We start from the raw sequence: 17,463 nt of genomic DNA, 5'->3' as shown, positions 1-17,463 counted from the left end.
GCGGATCGGATACAAACAGAGGAGAGAGAGAAAGAGAGAGAGGCGATGGTGAGACCACGGGGGGTGCCCAGCGCGCTCCGCTGCCGTGCGCTCCGCTCCGCCGCCGCCGGAGACTGGGATGGGAACCGGCGGCGCGTCCGGGGCCGACAAAAAGGGCCCTCCCCCTCCCCCGCCTGCCTGCGCTGCTCCGCCGGCGAGGGGAGGGTCGGTGGGAGGGGAGGGGGGCAGGGCCGCCGTCTCTTTCCACCAGCGTTAGGGGAGGGAAGGGCTGCGCGCCCGGCTGTGCGCACGGCTGGCTGGGGGTGGGAGGGGGGGGAAGAGATGCGAGCTGCCGGGTTCCCGACTTCTCCAGAGCCAAGGGAGCAGCCAGCGCCCCGAGCCCTCGGGCTGGAGGTGGCTTCGCTCCCCCACACGCGCGCCCCCGGCACCCCTCGGGGCTCCCTGCCCTGGATCCCCCGCGTTCCCTTCCCACGGGGAGCCGGAGCGCAAAGCGCACGGCCGGCAGCGCTCCCTTCCCGTCGCCCCGACTGCCCCGGGAGTTGCCTTGCCCCACGCTCGCCCCTGCCACCCCCCGCCCGGGGCACTGTGCCCCACCCTCCCGCCAGCAGGATATGCTCGGGAGGAAGCGAAAGGCCAACCCTGAGCTTCGCTCCTTTGGGTCTGAGGCGGGTCCCGGCTCCCCCAGCGGTTCGGAGGCTTTCTCTCCAGTTGTGGGGGAGGGCACAGCCGGGGATCGCCTGGGCCGACCCCTCCCAGACCCACAGAAGGCAGCCAGGAAAAAGCCTTCTTCCAGATCTCTTCTTGGGCCAGAGATCATTAGCTGCTTGCCCCCTCCCCTGGGTCTCAAAGGGGCAGCACCCAGGGAGGGTGGGTTCAAAAGCAGCAGTTACTGTGTCACCTCAAAGCAGGATCTCAAAGAGCTCAATAGCTGTGTGAGGCAGGGCGTATCATTATCACCAGTGGACTGATGGGGAAACTGAGTCACAAAGCGATTCAGTGACTTGTCCAGTGCAGCAGCACAGTGTGTCAGTGTCAGAGTCCGGGATGGAGCCCTACAGTCCTGACTTCCAGTGCCCTGCTCTGGGCTAGGCCCCCTGATCTCACAGCGCCTTTACCAGCGTGTCGTGGTGCGCCGGGTTTGACGTAGGCACCCCCCCTCCCCCCAAAGAACAGGGTTTGGAATTTCTGTCCCCTTGTTGCCGGAGGCTGGGAGCAAGAGACGCTGCGGAGGGGGCTGATGAAACGGGAGCATCAGGGGTTGGGTGGCAAATACCTGACAGGATGGAAAGTGCCTGCTCAGGGTATGCACAGAGAAATATCCAGGCCCTGTCACTAGGCCTAGCTCCGGACTGTACAAAGAGAAGCTGGACACGGTGGATAGGAGAGGGGGAGCCGCCCGTGCAAGCTGAGGAGAAGTGGAGCCACCCGTGGGTGCTGAGGGGACGTGGAGCTGTCCACGGGTGCTTGGAGAGGTCGAGCTGCCTGAGGGCACTGGGGGCAAGAGGAGCCTCCTGCACAGGCGGAGGAGAAGCTGAGCCATCAAGCAATGCTGAGGAGAAGCGGAGCCCCCCGTGGGTGCTGAGGAGAAGCGGAGCCCCCCGTGGGTGCTGAGGAGAAGCGGAGCCCCCCGTGGGTGCTGAGGAGAAGCAGAGCTGCCTGTGGGTGCTGAGGAGAAGAGGAGCCACCCATGGGTGCAGAGAAGAAGCGGAGCCACTTGTGAGCACTGAGGAGAAGCGGAGCCACCCATGGGTGCAGAGGAGAAGCGAAGCCACCCGTGGGTGCAAAGAAAAAGGCAGAGGCTTAGCTCAAGAACAGAAAGTGAAGGCTGTGAGGACTGAGGCTCAGCTGGCCTTTGGGAAACCCACAGACATCCCAAGAGCAAACGCCTACAAGAGGAAGTTGCCTCTCAGCCCCTGAGTCACGAGATAACCGGAGCAGGCCTGTTCACTTCACATGGACAGACAATGACTTGGAGCCTCCCCGTCGTCCCCTCCCCCTCCAGAGTCTGTCCCATTTAGTCCCAGCGATGAGCCTGCAGAGGTTCTGTGCTGAGATCCCAGCCCCCGTGGGTTTGGGGAAGATGCCAGGTTGAGAGGGAATGTCCAACCAGGTGCCTGAGGGTCCTAGAGACCTTCCCTGCACCCAGGCCCGGTTGCTGCAAGGTCATGGTGCGGTTTGTCCTTATAGTGGTCTAGGGTGTCTGGAGAGCAAGGCTGCTGTGGTGTGTCCACACATGCAAAGCTGGACGCTGCACGAAGCTGATCACCCTCCGCTCCCAGGGGGTCAGCTGGAAGGAACCGAGGGGGGCTGGCCCTCAGCACCATGTTGGACCGAACCCACAGCACTCCTGACAACTGCCACGCCAGCACAATCTGTGTCTCCTGTCCCATAAAGCGGGGAGCAGCCGAGCTCGGGGGCAATTTCCAACTGCCAAGCGCTGCACTGCGGGATGGAGCTCAGGAGACAGGCTGGGTCAGTGCAGCGTGCTCATGGTTTCTATCTGTCCAGGTTTTTATACCATGCCTGTCACCATGGTGTCTGCTCCACTTTATCACCCCACTCCCCATCCACTTGCCCAATTGGTCTGACCCTATAGATACCCACTGCAAGGGCCAGGCTCTCCTCAGGGGCCATGTTGAATGCCTGCCTGTTGCCATCTCTGCACAGTGATTTGCAGTCCTATCTGTTGCCATGTCACCCGGTATCTCCCAGCAGCTCTGAGCCCTCTCCAGGTCTCATACGCCTGATCCCACTGTCTGCAGGGTGATTGTTATCCCCATTTTGTAGACTGGAGAAAACAAGGTGACACAACTGGCTCCAGTTTATAAAGGTAGAGTAAGTGTAAGAGCTGGAAGTCCTGCCTGCCCAGTTTCCCATGCTAACTGCAACACCAGATGCTTTAGAGTGACTCAGCTGGTCCAGACAGCACGACCCGAACCCCCACACCTACCTACAGGCACCTGCCCAGAGGAAGTGAAAGCAATGAGCCAGCTGAAGACGGGCACCTCAGACCGGAGCCAAAGCGCATTGAAGTCAATGGAAAGACTCCAACTGGCTTTGGATCAGATCCCTATCACTGCAGTGCCATGCTGGGCTCTGAGAGCTGTAGGTGCAGGTGTGGCACATCTGGGAGACAAAGCAAAATCCTGGCCCTGCCGCCTTTGGAACAGGCAGGCCAAAGCAAGCAGCCAGACTCACGAGACTCCAGCAGCCTCTGACTCCCCCTGTGGAAGGCAGGTCTGTGAGAATCTGTCCGACCATCAAGGCTTCATCTCTAATATTCCAAGGGAATTAAGGGAAAAGGGGGGAGTGGGTTCTGGTTATCATCATTTTTTGTTAATTACCCTTCCCTTAGGAGGGGGGAATTAATTCTATCTGGTGACCTCACACGGGATTCCATGGCAACCGACGGAATATATTGCATTAGGGCACATTACTATGCTATAGAGATAAGGGAGAGGGAGGAGACTTGGAAAAGCAGAGAAAACTCCTGCAGACAGACCAGAGCTCCTTGGGACCCAATCCTGCAGTCCTTTCTTGGGCAAAACTCCCAGTGACAGGAAGGTCAGGCCCTTAGCCATTGAGAATCACAGGAAACAGGGACCGAGACAAGCTGGGGAGCAGATCTCCCTAGGGAAGCAACAACTCCTAGGGATGGGAGCACAGGCCCAGGAGTCAGGGACTGAGTCCTCATCCTGGCACTGACTCACTGGGTAGCCTCTTCCATCTCACTTAGCTGGCCATTCTGGATTTACTTCTCTCCCTCCCCAGGGTATTGCAAAGTGGAGATAGCAAACCTGGCTGCATGGCTGATCTCGTGAATAGCCCCATGGGTTTCAGTGGAAATGGGAAACAAATCTACAGTGATCCAAGGAAGCTACTCCCATGAGTGAGGCAGAGAGGACCTGGGAAGGGCTTCTGCCTTATTGCTATGTTCTGGGTTGGCTCTGTCCCAGGCATCTGGTCTGGTTTATAGATTCATAGCTTGTAAGGCCGGAAGGGACCACTGTGATCATCTGGTCTGACTTCCTGTATAGCACAGGTCAGAGAACTGCCCCCAAATCATTCCTAGAGCAGATCTTTTAGAAAAATATCCAATCCTGATTTATAAATGGCTAGTGATGGAGACTCCACCAAGACCCTTGGCAAATTGTTCCAATGGTTAATTACCGTCACTGTTAACAATTTACACCATATTTCCAGTCTGAATTTGTCTAGCTTCAACTTCCAGCCAGTGGATCATGTTAGACCTTCCTCTGCAAGACTAAAGATCCCATTATTAAATATTTATTCCCCATCTAGGTACTTATAGACTGTGATCACGTCACTCCTTAACCTTCTCTTGTTAAGATAAATAGATTGAGGTCTTTGACTCTATCACTCGAAGGCATGTTTTCCAATCCTTTAATCATTCTTGTGGCCATCTCTGATGTATCAACAACTTTCTTGTATTGTGGGCACCAGAAATGAACACCGAACACAGAAACGAACACAGGATTCCAACAGCAGTCACACCAGAGCCAAATAGAAAGGTAAAATAACCTCTCTACTTCTACTCGAGATTCCCCTGTTTATGCATCCCAGGATCACATTACCTGTTTTGGTCACAGCATCACACTGGGAGCCCATGTTCAGCTGATTATATATCATGACCCCCAAATGTTTTTCAGAGTCACTGCTTCTCAGGATAGAATCCCCCATCCTACAAGTATTGCCTATATTCTTTGTTCCTAGGTGTATACGTTTGCATTTAGATGTGTTAAAACATATATTATTGGCTTGCCCCCAATTTACCAAGAGATCCATATTGCTGTGAATCAGTGACCTGTCCGCTTCATTATTTACTCCTCCCCCTCTTTGTGTCATCTGCAAACTTTATCAATAATGATTTTATGTTTTCTTCCAGGTCATTGATAAATATGTTAAACAGCAAAGGGCCAAGAACCAACCCCTTCGGGACCCCACTGGAAACACATCCACTTGATGACGATTCCCCATTTTCAGTTACATGTTAAAACCTATCAGTTACCCAGTTTTTAATCCATTTAATGTGTGTCATGTTAATTTTATATTGTTCTACTTTTTGTATCAAACTGTTGTGCACTACCAAGTCAAACGTTTTACAAAAGTCTAAGTATATTACATCAACACTATTACCTTTATCAAGCAAACTTGTAATCTCATTAAAGAAAGATATCAAGTTAGTTTGACAGATCTGTTTTCCATAAACCCATGTTGATTTGCATTAATTACATTATCCTCCTTCAGTTCATTATTAATCAAGTTCCATCATATCAACTTCTCTATTATCTTGTCTGGGTTCAATGTCAGGCTGACAGATCTACAATTACCCAGGTCATCCCATTTACTCTTTTTAAAAATTGGCACAGCATTAGCTTTCTTTCAGTCTTCTGGTACTTCTCCAGTGCTCCAACACTTACTGAAAAGCAACATTAACAGTACACTGAGCTCCTCAGGCAACTCTTTTAAAACTCTTGGATGTAAATGATCTGGACCTGGTAATTTTAAAATGTCTGACTTCAGTTGTTTCCTCCAGAGTTTAATATCCTCCAGAGATACTTGTGCAATGGAAAGAATGTTATCATCACCATATGATGAGACCGCATTACCTGTTTTATCCCCAAATACAGAAATGAAATATTTATTGAACACCTTTGCCTTTTCTGCATTATTATTGATAATTCTATCATTTCCATCTAGTAATGGACCAATAACATTGTCAGGATTCTTTTTGTTCTCAGTATATTTTAAAAACTCCTTCTTATTGTCCTTAATTCCACTGGCCGGAGATGTCTCCTTCTGTCTCTTGGCTTCCCTTATCAATTTTCTATATATCTATTTATCTATATCGTAAGCTGTTCTTAAATGTTTCCCAATTATCATTCACTTTCTTCTAGTTATATTCTTCCTCCTATCTGATTTGGCTCATAATTTTTTTCATCTTTGTGAAATTAGCCCTATTAAATCACCAAGTATATATATTACTGCTTGTATATTATAAATGTGATCAAGTCATGATCACTTCTATCTAGGCTACCATTAACTTTTAATTTTGTGATGAGTTCCTCTTTATCTGTTAGGACAATGTCTAATATAGAATTTTCCCATGCTGACTGCAACACTTTTTGGTTGATTCTTTAGGATGAGATTGTCAGATGCCTTGGGGATTTGGATGCCCTATTCCCATTCATTTGGGACACCCACGCCCCTTAATTAGCAGCTTCACACAGCCCAGGCACTTTAGCTGTATTGATTGTCTGTGGGAGCTGCCGTATAAATGGGCTAGACACAACTAAATTAATAATCAATTGTTGTGATGGGGCATGCCAACCCCGCACTGAGCCAGCGAGGGTTAATGAGCTGCTGTGGCCGACTCAGTCCGTCCCACCTACACCTGCACTCTCTGTCAGGTAATGAAGGGGCAGGCAGAGGATAGCTCAGTTGTTGGCTGACTCGGGAGAACAGACCTCCTATTCTTTGCTCCCTGAACAGAGATAGCCTTGGACCTCTGCAGACTGTCAGAGCCCTGCTGGAGGAGGTAGGCCTGGCCCAAGACTATTGCATTTGTTTTGGGCCTATTTTTCATTTGGATAACTATAAAAGGTCTATTGATCCAGGCTGGGCTGCCTGATAGTCACAGAGTTTAAGGCCAAAAGGCACCACCTGAGCAGCTTGCTGAGACTGTTTTAAGGACGTGGTGCATCCCCAGGGTGCATGCGGGGAAATTGCTTGGATAAACTCGATGGGCTTTTTTCACCCTCGCCAAGCCTGCCCTGCAGAGAACACGGCCATAATTGTCAACGACTCTGAATAGAAAGAGAAAAGATAATGATAGAAATCCAGCATCTGGGCTTCCTACTCCTCAGATGACAGCCACAAATCTGGCTGTGCAGACTAGAATCCTAGACCAGGGTTTAGTTTAATTTGCACCTCACTGATCCGCCCACTCCGTAACTCAGACACACAAAACCCAGCAGCCCCTTCTCATTCCTCAGCATAGGGTTTAATGCAGCAATGGTCTAGTGGTGAAGAATCCTCTTCTGGAAAGTTTATTACTTTTGCAAACTCTCCTGCAGTATACTTACTGGCATAGCATCCACGAGGAGCATTAATAATTCACACCAGGCTCAGGCAAATAAGCCAAGGCCATTCTGTGAGACTCGCTCCTTGCTTTCACCATATTTTCATGCTCATGTGCTAATTTGCAACCAATAAGTCTCACGTCAATCGTTTACCAAGGGGCCTTCGCTTTCACTGATTTTGCACATCTCCCTCTTTTGGGTGCCCAACCTGAGACACCCCCAAAAACTGAGGCTTCCCAAAATCAGAGGTCCGCTCTGAAAATGTGACTTCATGGGTTGAGTCCATGTCAGACAGGTACCTGTTCCTGCCCTTTGTGCCTCACGACAAACTGCAATACAAACACTGGGAACACGCTGCAAAAATGAGACGTCTGTAATAGGACTTTCATTGGGACTTTGACTGAGTTCTGTCCCTTTACAGAATCATTTCAGCTAGAGAAGTTTCAGACGCTCCCTAAACCAACCTCTCCCTTTTCTCTTCTCTCCATCGCTTTTTATATTCCCTGCACATCCCTGGAGTATCCCACCATCCTCCACTGCAGAGCCAGCTCCTTGCTGCCGTGGCAACAGCCATCCCAGTATCAGTCAATAAAATAACAACCCAGAGAGGTCTGGAGCATTTATAAGACCAATTTGCAAAGGGAATTTTTTTGGAGGACGTCTGATTATTCCTCTAAGAAAGAAGGTAACTAGATTTCTCTTCCTCCCCCGCCGAAACCTCCCACTGTATCACTAGCAGCACAGAGCCTGCAGAATACAATGAGCTGGAATAAATGTCTGTGAATGGTTCATTGAAGAATGACTTTGTAAACGTGGAATCAACCATCAAATTGGAAGGGGTGAAGATGCTAAGCCAATATTGCACACAGCGACTCCTGCAAGGGGTGGAGGAGTTTAATTCTCCAGCGATCTTCTTCTAGTGATCCTCACCCCGCAACCCGGGTATAACATCCCTCAATGCACAGGGCGTCTGCAGGGGAGCCCGTTTGCTGTGTCTCGCTTGCAACGTTAAATTCTCTGCTCTCTCTCACTCGCTCTCTGCATCCTCCGTACTAGTGGGTCATTCCTGGAGCTCAAAGATAAACTGAAGGGGGGGATGACAGAGAAGAGAGCGAGCAATGCGCAGCGCTTGAGCATGTATAATAGATGGTTGGAATCCAATCAAGTCATTAGAGGAGGAAAGAGACAATGTTGCTGTATTCCTCTTTCCATTTAACAGCAAAGAAGGGACTGGCAAAGGGGGGGTTGATCTTGGCTGCAGGCTTCTGGCAGGATGTGTGACTTGCTTAGGGGCTTTACCGCCTCCCAGCAAAGCACTGGGATCAACCTAGTCAATGGGAATTAGGCACCTACCCTGCTTAGGGGCTTTTGAAAGTCTTTGCATCTTCAGGCGCCTGAATCCCTTTGGAAATGGAAGTCATTTGGGCACTTTTGAAAATTTTACCCTAAATGCCCTTATTTTGTGGAGTGTGGGCATGAGGCGGGGAGGCTGCCGGGGCGTGGAGACGGTGGGGGACGTCCTATGGGCCATCATCACTGGTCTTGCTTTCACTGATCTCCTTTCACAGTTTGTTAAGCGGAGCTGGTGGGCGGGGTGGGAAAATGCCGATTTGTCAGACCCGAACCTTTTCGCAGAAATGTGTCCATTTCGATGAAAGCTTCCTCAGAGCCAGGATGGAGTTTCTGGTCAAAGCCAGAGAGCGACTGACCCATCCCGGAATAGCCAAAAGCCAGGTTCAAATCCCTGCTGCCCCTGGTTCAGGGTAGGCACTTGAACGTGGGTCTCCCATGTCAGTTCCCCAGCCACTAAGCTAGAGCCTCAGACTCTCTGATCCACTGAATATATTTAATTATTTATACCAAGTGAAAGAGCTTCCACAGGAGAGGTTGAGTCTGTAGCCCAGTGGTTCGGGAACTCAGCTGAGATGTGGGAGACCCAAGTGAAAGACCCTACTCTGAGTCAGGCAAAGCAGGGGCTGATCCTAGGTCTCCCACATCCCGCTGAATACCCTAACCACCTGGCTATGCTGGAATGGGTCCGTTACTCTTCCTCCCTCTCCCCCACCCTGCAGGCTCAGGCCAGTTTCCCATGGGCAACGGCCTGGCAGCTGTGCTAAATCAGAGCGAGAAGAAGTTCACCTGTGGGGAGAGCATGTGATGGGAAAGAAACGACCCCGCATCACCCCAGCAAGATGAATTGCTCCCTCCTCCCCCACCGGCAGGCGCCCCAGGATGCTGGCAGGAGATCTGAGGGCCTATTTTTCTCTCTAAGCATCACAGCTGAGTGCGGTTCTAATGTACGTTGACAAATCCCAGCTCAGAAGGGCTGCCAACGAAGCCCGTTCCACACACAGAGACCTATGGGATTTAGGTGCTCGAGGATGGGGCTGGATTGAGAGCCCTGGAGAGCCCTGGGTCCCACTGATCCACTGAGAGCAGAGTGCACCACTCTCTATTGCCAGTGCCAGAGCTGCTCCGGGCGTGAGGGCCCCATCCCTTCATTCGGTTCCCAAGCAGCTGCTGCCTTGCAGAGCTCTGAGCAGGCCCCGTGACAAATCTGCGCTCTCAGCCCCGACTCAGAGCTCGGCCAAGTCGGATAGTGTTACACCCACGAGGCCGAGAGGCCAGGGAGGGACGATTCCCAGCAAGATGCTAACGTTTTCACACAGACTCGGTGAATTAAACACCCTCCCTAGCACCTGGAGACCGGCTGCAGCTGGCAGAGAAGGGTTTCTGTTTTCCCAGGCAGGTTGAGGGCTGGGAACAGCTGGGCTCTACTGGCACCGAGATTTGCCCACAATGGGCCCCAGTCTCACGTGGCCATAAGGAAAGAGAGATAGTGGGAAGGCAGGGACAGGACCAGAGCCCAGTGCTAGGCCCACGTGTCTGGGCTTTCTGAAATTAAACTGCAGCTTGGGAAGGGTAGCAGCTCAAGCCTTTAGCTGGAGGGGTCTCTGGTTCAGTCCTTGGCATGGTGGCCAAGGTGGCAGCTGGCACACATATTCGAGGTGCTCCAGTCTGGACTCGACTAAGGAAGTGGCCGAGCTGCGCTACCACAGGCTAGCTAACAGCTGGCCGGGAACCCAGCGACAGTCAGGGGTGAGGTGCGGATGGGGTGGGCCGGGTGCTTTGAATTGAACAATCTACGGGCAACACGACGACTGCAGAGACTCGTGGTGGAGGGAAGCCTTGGGAGCGGGAGGGAGCCGTCTTGCCAGCAGGCTGGAGTCACAACCAGCCCAGCTGCTCCTTTATGAGGGAGCAGCAACTATAGCAGTACCAGGGTTTCCCTTAAAGGGCATTCCCTGTTGGCAGGTTCCATGCACGTAGAGTGACCTATCTGGGAGAATCCTGCCACTGGCCTCCCTCCAGAGCTTCATCCTGTTGCTTTTTTAAACAGGAGAATAACCAACCATGATTAGCACAGAGTGGGGGCTCTTGGGGCCACGGGGGGTGGGGGGCGCACCCAAAGACCAGTCGGCTCTTCAACATGCAGCCAAACAAAACTCACCTTGCACATCTGTTTGTGGACAGCAAACAGGGAAGGGGCATGGCCATGGCTGGACTGAACAGCTGCTTAGAACTTGTGCACATGGGTTTTGCAGGATTTGACCAGCTCTACTTGTGAGTAATAAAATACCCCAAATCTATGTCAATCTGATGCATTCTTATTCTCTCTCTCTCTCTCTCACACACACACACACACACACACACACACACATATCCACCCTGAATCTTGCAGCCCCTCCCAGGCCTGATTGGGCTAAGCCCCAGGGAGGTCAGTGAGAGTTTGGCCTAGCTAACAAACTCAGGATTTGCCCCTGGAGCCAGACACGGAACATGTGCTTCTTAGGGCCAGCTTAGGGGAAACGTATCTGTATTTAAACAGGAGCAATTCTCTGTATTTAATCTCCATCACAGTGGGGTCTGGGCTGTATCCACTGAGCTGATCACTATCTCTCTGTTCACGTCCCCCTATGCAGACAAATTAGGGCGGAATCCCCTAATGGGGGCTGCAATCCTCTTACACTGTGTGAGCCGGCCCCTCTTTCTCTGGTGGGGATTCGCTAATTCCGGGACAGAATGGCACCCGCTTTCCAGCGAGTGCACTACAAAGAGCTGTGTGGACGTTGCAGCATGGATGGCGGTACAGCCTACTTGCCTGAGTGGCGATGGTGATGCGGGCGTGCCAACGCACGAGGTGAACACGCTTCTGCGTGGTCAGACCAATGCGAGAACCGCACACACAGTTAAATGTAGGACAGACCTGCTTGTCCACTGCCATGGCCGGCTGTGGTTTCCTTGCTTTGCACCGCTCACCTTTTTCACACCAGGCGTTAAGGCGCCTTGCTTCAGAACGGTTGTGGCGACATGACGAGTCTGCCTCCAGTCGCTGGGGTGAACCTGACGTGTTTTCCCGTTTGACTTCGGTGTGTCTTTCTATTGTGTAGACGGGCCACCACCAGAATGGGGGCCTTGCTTTAGCTGACCACAAAATATGGCCTTGCGTGTTCTCGAGTCATCCGTACAAACGAGACGCCCAGACCAATATAGCTAGCTTGAGCAGTTAGCAGTGTCTGTCCACCTGGGCTGGAGTATAGATTCCAGCCCAGCTGCAGTGTAGACATGCCCTACGGCATAGTTCTCAACCTGCGGTACGCGTACTCCTGAGGGTACACGAGACCCAGGCAGGGGATACCCGGGGAAAAACAGAGTGAAGGGGAGGTGTGCGGCAGCAGCCCACTTCCCACGTGGTCACAGTTTCCAGCTGGGAGGCGGGTAGCAGCTGCCACAGTCCCAGGAAGCCGGGCTGCAGCCACCTGCTTCCCGCCTGGTCCCAGCTGGGAGGCAGGCGGTAGCCGCTGGCTTTTGGGGAAGGCACGCGGCAGCCCCCCGCTTCCCGCCCGGTCACAGCTCCCAACTAAGAGGCAGGCGGCAGCCGCTAGCTTCTGCGGGAGGCGGGCGGCAGCGCCCCCCTGCTTCCCACCGGGTCCCAGCTCCCAGGCGGGAGCCTGGTGGCAGCCTCCTGCGTCTTTTGAGCTGGGCTCACAGCTGGGTGGCAGCAACCCGCACCCCAGCCCTGAGCTGAGGGACAGCCTCCAGCGCCCCGGCTTGAAGATGGGCAGCAGCCGCGTGTCCACATCCCTGGGTTCCAGCCAGCATGGAAGCCTCTTCTGCCCCAGCTCGGATTGGGTGACAGTCACCCACCTCCTGGGCTGGCAGCCAGGCAGCAGCCACCTGCAACTTGCCCAGGTGGCAACCCCCCTCCCTGGCTCAAAGCCCAGTGCCCAGAAAACTTGTCAATTTCACTGCTTTAGCTGATCAGTGAAATTGACAACTATGACAGCCCCAGATTTCACCAGTTACCCTCTTTTCCTGTTTCTCTCTCACCCCTTCCTCCTCTCAAATCTATGGCAAAAAATTTGGCGCGGCGCTTTATATTTCCCAGCATTGGCATGCCACTCAAAGCCTCTTAGCTTTGGCCAACATCACCTCTAGCCCAGGTACATACTTGAGTTGTGCACCCCTGGTGTAAAGATGGTAACCCTACCCACACTAGATCTGACATCTGTCATATCACGGCCTTGTATACTCAGCCCTTCTTCCAGCATATGGCTCACATTGGTCTGTAAATATAAAGTCCCATGGAAAATTGAGTGTTGGGTTCTTATTAAAATGTTCAGAAGTTAGGGGGTACTTGCTACTTAAAAGGTTGAGAAACACTGACCTACGGTATCTTTTCCTCCTGGGAAAGCTCTGGGGTATTGAAGCAGATCAGTGCAGTGCTAGATCCCAGTTGGCAGAAGCCCCCACTCCCTAATGCTGACTCCAACCCGGATCTTCTCCAAACGCTTCCTTTCAGCTTCTGTTAGGGTTTCCAGAACTAACACAGCCAGCCTGACCCTCGTCCCCTCGTTTCCCTGTTTCCAGCACATAGCAATGCTGAGACCGAGGATCTCACAGCGCTTCAGGAGGGGGACCAAGATCATTAGCTCCCACGTGACAGCTGGGGAAACTGAGGCAAGAAGAGGGGAAGTGGCTTGCCCAAAGCCTGCTCTCTGCCTGCCAAGGAGCAGCACCTACCCAGCTTTGCCTGGAGCTGCAGATACAGTGAGGGCTGAGCTCTCCTCTGAAACACCCTGGACAGTCTTTCCAAGAGGGGTAAGGGTCAGACGATCCCCCTGTCCCTCGTTGCGCTGGAGCCGGAAGCAGGGTTCTGAGACTGAATGGACACTGTCCAGCCCGTCCAGCTGTAACCAGGGGCCATGCCCAGAGTAAGGGCCTGATTCTGGCAACTACACAGCACACTCCTCTCCATTGACTTCAGTGGGTGTGGAGGGCATTCAGCACCTTGCAGGAGCCTCTTGGAACTGAGCACTGCTGAAATGCTCCACCCCACTCCCCGGCATTCCTGGGGGCTGGGGCACCCCAGGACAGGATCCGCAGGAAGCAGCCACAACTGGGTATAGAGGCTGGAGCCAATGCTAGAGGGAGGTACCTTGTTAACAGATCCAGTCCCAGGAAGCACAAACTGTACTAGGGCCCTATTCACAGTCACCATAGCCAAAGACTCTGTAAATGACTTGAAAGTTGCCATACTTCTACAAAAAAACTTCAAAAACAGACTTCAAAGAGAAACAGCTGAGCTTGAACTGATCTGCAAACTTGACACAATCAAACTGGGTCTAAATAGGGACTTGGAACGGTTCTCTCATTACAAGAAGTAATTGTCACTGTTCACACATTCTCACCTCCTAATCAATGGTTGTGTATAGGCCTCAACTACTTCCCCATTGTTGTTCCTTAAACATGGATATGTAAATATATACCTGCCATCTGATTTCTATTCCTTACATCTGACAAAGTGGGTTACAGCCCAGGAAAGCTTATGACTACTGAAATTAAAATTGTTAGTCTTTAAAGTGCTACAGAACTCTTGTTGTTTTTGCTGTGTACAGACTAACACGGATACCGCTCTGGAACTTTTCATCATAGCCAAAGAGCTCCTCTCATTACCAGAGTGACACAAGTAATGCATCCTAGAGAGATGCAAGGAATTTCCCAGAACAAATGGTGTATTGGAGGCCAGGTCCTATCTGATGAATGCAAACAAGGTTGCAGATCAATGCCTCTACCCTGTAGATTTCTATGCAGAGGCCACTTCAGTCAGGTAACCACGCCAGATAGACTGACAGATCAGGATACTAAGATCTAGAGGACAGACAGACAGAGAGACAGACAGAAGCTATATGAACAACTAGGAGGACAGACAGACAGACAGAAGTGTTACTAAGAGCTCGGAGGACAGAGAAAAAGACAAGGAGGGTGAGGTAATATCTTTTATTGGAGCAACTTCTATTGGTGAAAGAGATAAGCTTTCAAGTAAGTTTACACAGAGCTCTGTGTGACTCAAAAGCTTATCTCTTTCACTGACAGACGTTGGTCCAATAAAACTTATTACCTCACCCACCTTGTCTCTCTAATATCCTGGGCCCAACATGGCTACAGCAATGCTGCAAACAATAGAGGAGTACAGACAGACAGAGAGACAAAGTATACTAAGAGCTAGAAGGATGGAGGGATAGATTGATATTCCCAGTGGACCTTTGGTAGAACTATCACGAATATTTCACACGTACGGTATATAACACCTCAGACGGATGGACGGGTTTGACTGAGGTTTAGTTTCTAGTGCCCAGCTACTGCTCTGGCCACATTTACATTATACTCAGCAGAACCATTGTGTGTGCAGGGTCCGAGTTCCAAGACAATTGGGCTCTGATTTTTAGACTCCCTCAGCACCGATTTAGGCACCTATTTAAAGAACAGAGTTGCAGCAGCTGCTGGTGTGAGACAATGGCTAGATTTTCACCAGAGCCCAGCACCCAGGGCTCGCAGCCCCACTGCAAATCTGGCCACGTCTTTCGGTGCCTGACTGGGAGTAGAGACTGTTGAAAATCTGCCGCATAATAACCTGCCTCTCCCTGCGCTGGCTGCTTATGGCTGCCCACCAGGGCAATCCTCCAAAGCTCCAGGCCTTGTCACCCCTTTCCTACATGCCTGAGGACAATAAAGCTTCTTCCAGCATATTCAGATGGCTGACAACAGGACACGAGGGGCAGAGTTAAGAGGCTCTCACAAACAACCTGCCCAGCTGCCCTCCCTGTTTAAATCAAGAGAACTTGAGACTTTAGTTTGAGGGCCTCTCCCGATTGCACTGCAGCTGCATTCCTGGGAGGAAATGGGGTCCCAGGTCACTCAGGGCTTCACAGTCCCCCTCGCATGCTCCTGTAAGGTTGGCCTTGTTTTTTCTTCTCTTCGCATTGTCTAAATCCTGGACTGTGAGCTCCCTAGGGCAGGGTCTGCCTGTGTATTATTTGCCTGTACAGTACTCAGCACAATGGCACCTTGATTGGCGTCCTTAGGTGCTACTGCATTAGAAATAAATAATAATATTGGGGCCCCTTTCTGACATCACTATCCTACTCTCACACCAAGCAGTGGCAGTGTTGGCTTCCTACAGGTTGGCTTCCCAGTGGAGGAGAAATCAGAGATGTGGAGTCTGAGTTCATCCTAAGAGTGACTTGCTTTATTCACACATAAACACCAGTCTTGAACAGAGGGGGGTCAAATAGCTTGGAGAGCAAGCCCTTCTTCCAGGAATCTCAGCCTGACTCTCCTGCCCAGTTCCTAAGGAGCAACTCTGCCTCAAGAATTGACTCCGATCAGAGCCCACAGCAGAGAGCAAAGTCTCCTGCCACTCGTGTAGCGCCCTGTACTCAGAACTTTGAACAACCTAAAAGTAACACCATTAGCATTTCTTCCACCACTAAAAACTTTCTCGCACATTCAGAAAAAAAAGTTGGAAGACATATGTAACAGCACCACCTGCTGATGCCTGCTATAGCTCCATACTCTGCAAAAGGGGAGAAATAGAGGCACAGAGAGGGGCCGTGACTTGTCCAAGGTCACACAACGCTCAGTGACAGAGTTGGATTAGAACTCCTGCAGTATCCAGCACTGAGTTCAATCCCCTGTACCACACGGCTTCTGAGATCAGATCAGGGGGAGCCCAGCTCAGAAGCACGGCTGCCATTTCTGATTTGTTTCCTCCCACGGGACAGGTGCCCGGAGATAAAAGCGTGCTTATAAATGTTCAGGGGTCAAATCTGTGGGGGGCAGCTTCTCCTCAATTCCTATTCACTCCATCTGTGTGACAAAACCGCTCCGTCCCAATATGCAAACACTCCATGCCAGCAGGATTGGACCTTTCAGCCCCAAACGGTTCAGGTCCGGGCAGTGCCCTGTGGTTCTGATTCTTTTCTGAACGTGCCCGAACCCCTTTGGTCTTGAGCTTGGGCCGCACATCTTAAAAGTTCAGGTTTCCCCATGAGAAATCCAGCCCCGGCAGCTCAAATGGGCCGGCAAGCGAGCAGTCAAATGGGCTGCCACCGGCTGAAACCCAGGCGGCCAGAGCCCCGCAATTTTATCTGAAAAATGAATCAAACTTTCCTGTGCAGGCTGGGTTGGGTCTGAGTTTGGGGCAGATTCCAATCAGCGCAAACCAGCTTTCCTGCCCCTCGATCAAAGGGCATCCGCAAAGTTCCACTCCGCTTGGCATGGAGTGGCTGGGCAGGCTTCCTCCCCACAATCAGATGGGCTGACAGCCCTCTCAGGCCATGTGGAGATAACTTTACAGCGGGAGTGAAATGGACTTCCGTCCGTCCGTCAGAGGGGCTCTGGAGGGGCTGATTGTTTCACTGACCATGAGTGGAACTGAAGTGACTCACTGGAACTGCAGGACCGGATTCCTGCCCTCCTTTATGCTGGAGTAAATCCAGCATCACTCTGTTACAATCAAAGGAGTACCCTGGTGTTAACAGCGCCTGCTCCTTCTCCCTCCACAAGGCCCTTCAACGTGCCAAAACGATGCCACACTCACCGGCAAGAGTTATGCAGCTGCATTGTCACTGTGCGCCTTCCAGAGCCCCAGCTGTGCTATGGCGAGTGTAGAGGTGCACGGGGCCGGCAGCCACCACAGGAGCCTTTCTCGGTGAGAGGTAGACGCAGGCAGCATGGCGCCTAGGTTTCAGTCCAATTCCCACTGAGGCCAATGCGAGTCTTGTCACTGACAGCTCTGGGAGCAGGGTCAGACCTGGCTTGCATGCCTGCCCCCAGCCACCAGCAGGTGCTGAAGGGGCAAGGGACACGGCCATGTCTAGGGTGCCTCATGGTGCTGACGCTCCCCCGCCCCTTGCGTTCAGAGCCTGACTCTCCCTTCCCTAGCACCTTGTGCATCACTCACACCAGCCAGCGCGCTGACTTGGCAGCGTTTTCCATCCACTCTGCACTGGTGGAG

The 17,463-nt window shown here is 51.9% G+C and overlaps 1 protein-coding gene across 1 annotated transcript in view; it reads right to left on the bottom strand.

Annotated features, from left to right (window-relative positions):
• NAV1 (neuron navigator 1) overlaps positions 1–17,463 on the bottom strand; it is a 255,063-nt gene that overhangs the window by 159,478 nt on the left and 78,122 nt on the right. The window lies entirely within an intron of this gene.

This window comes from Emydura macquarii, unplaced genomic scaffold, assembly GCF_026122565.2.
Source record: "Emydura macquarii macquarii isolate MOO-44397 ecotype Brisbane River unplaced genomic scaffold, CSIRO-AGI_Emac_v2 contig_3220, whole genome shotgun sequence".
In the NCBI taxonomy this organism is placed as follows: domain Eukaryota; kingdom Metazoa; phylum Chordata; order Testudines; family Chelidae; genus Emydura; species Emydura macquarii.
The sequence above is the reverse complement of the archived record's forward strand: the minus strand, read 5'-3'. Positions and strand labels throughout refer to the sequence as shown.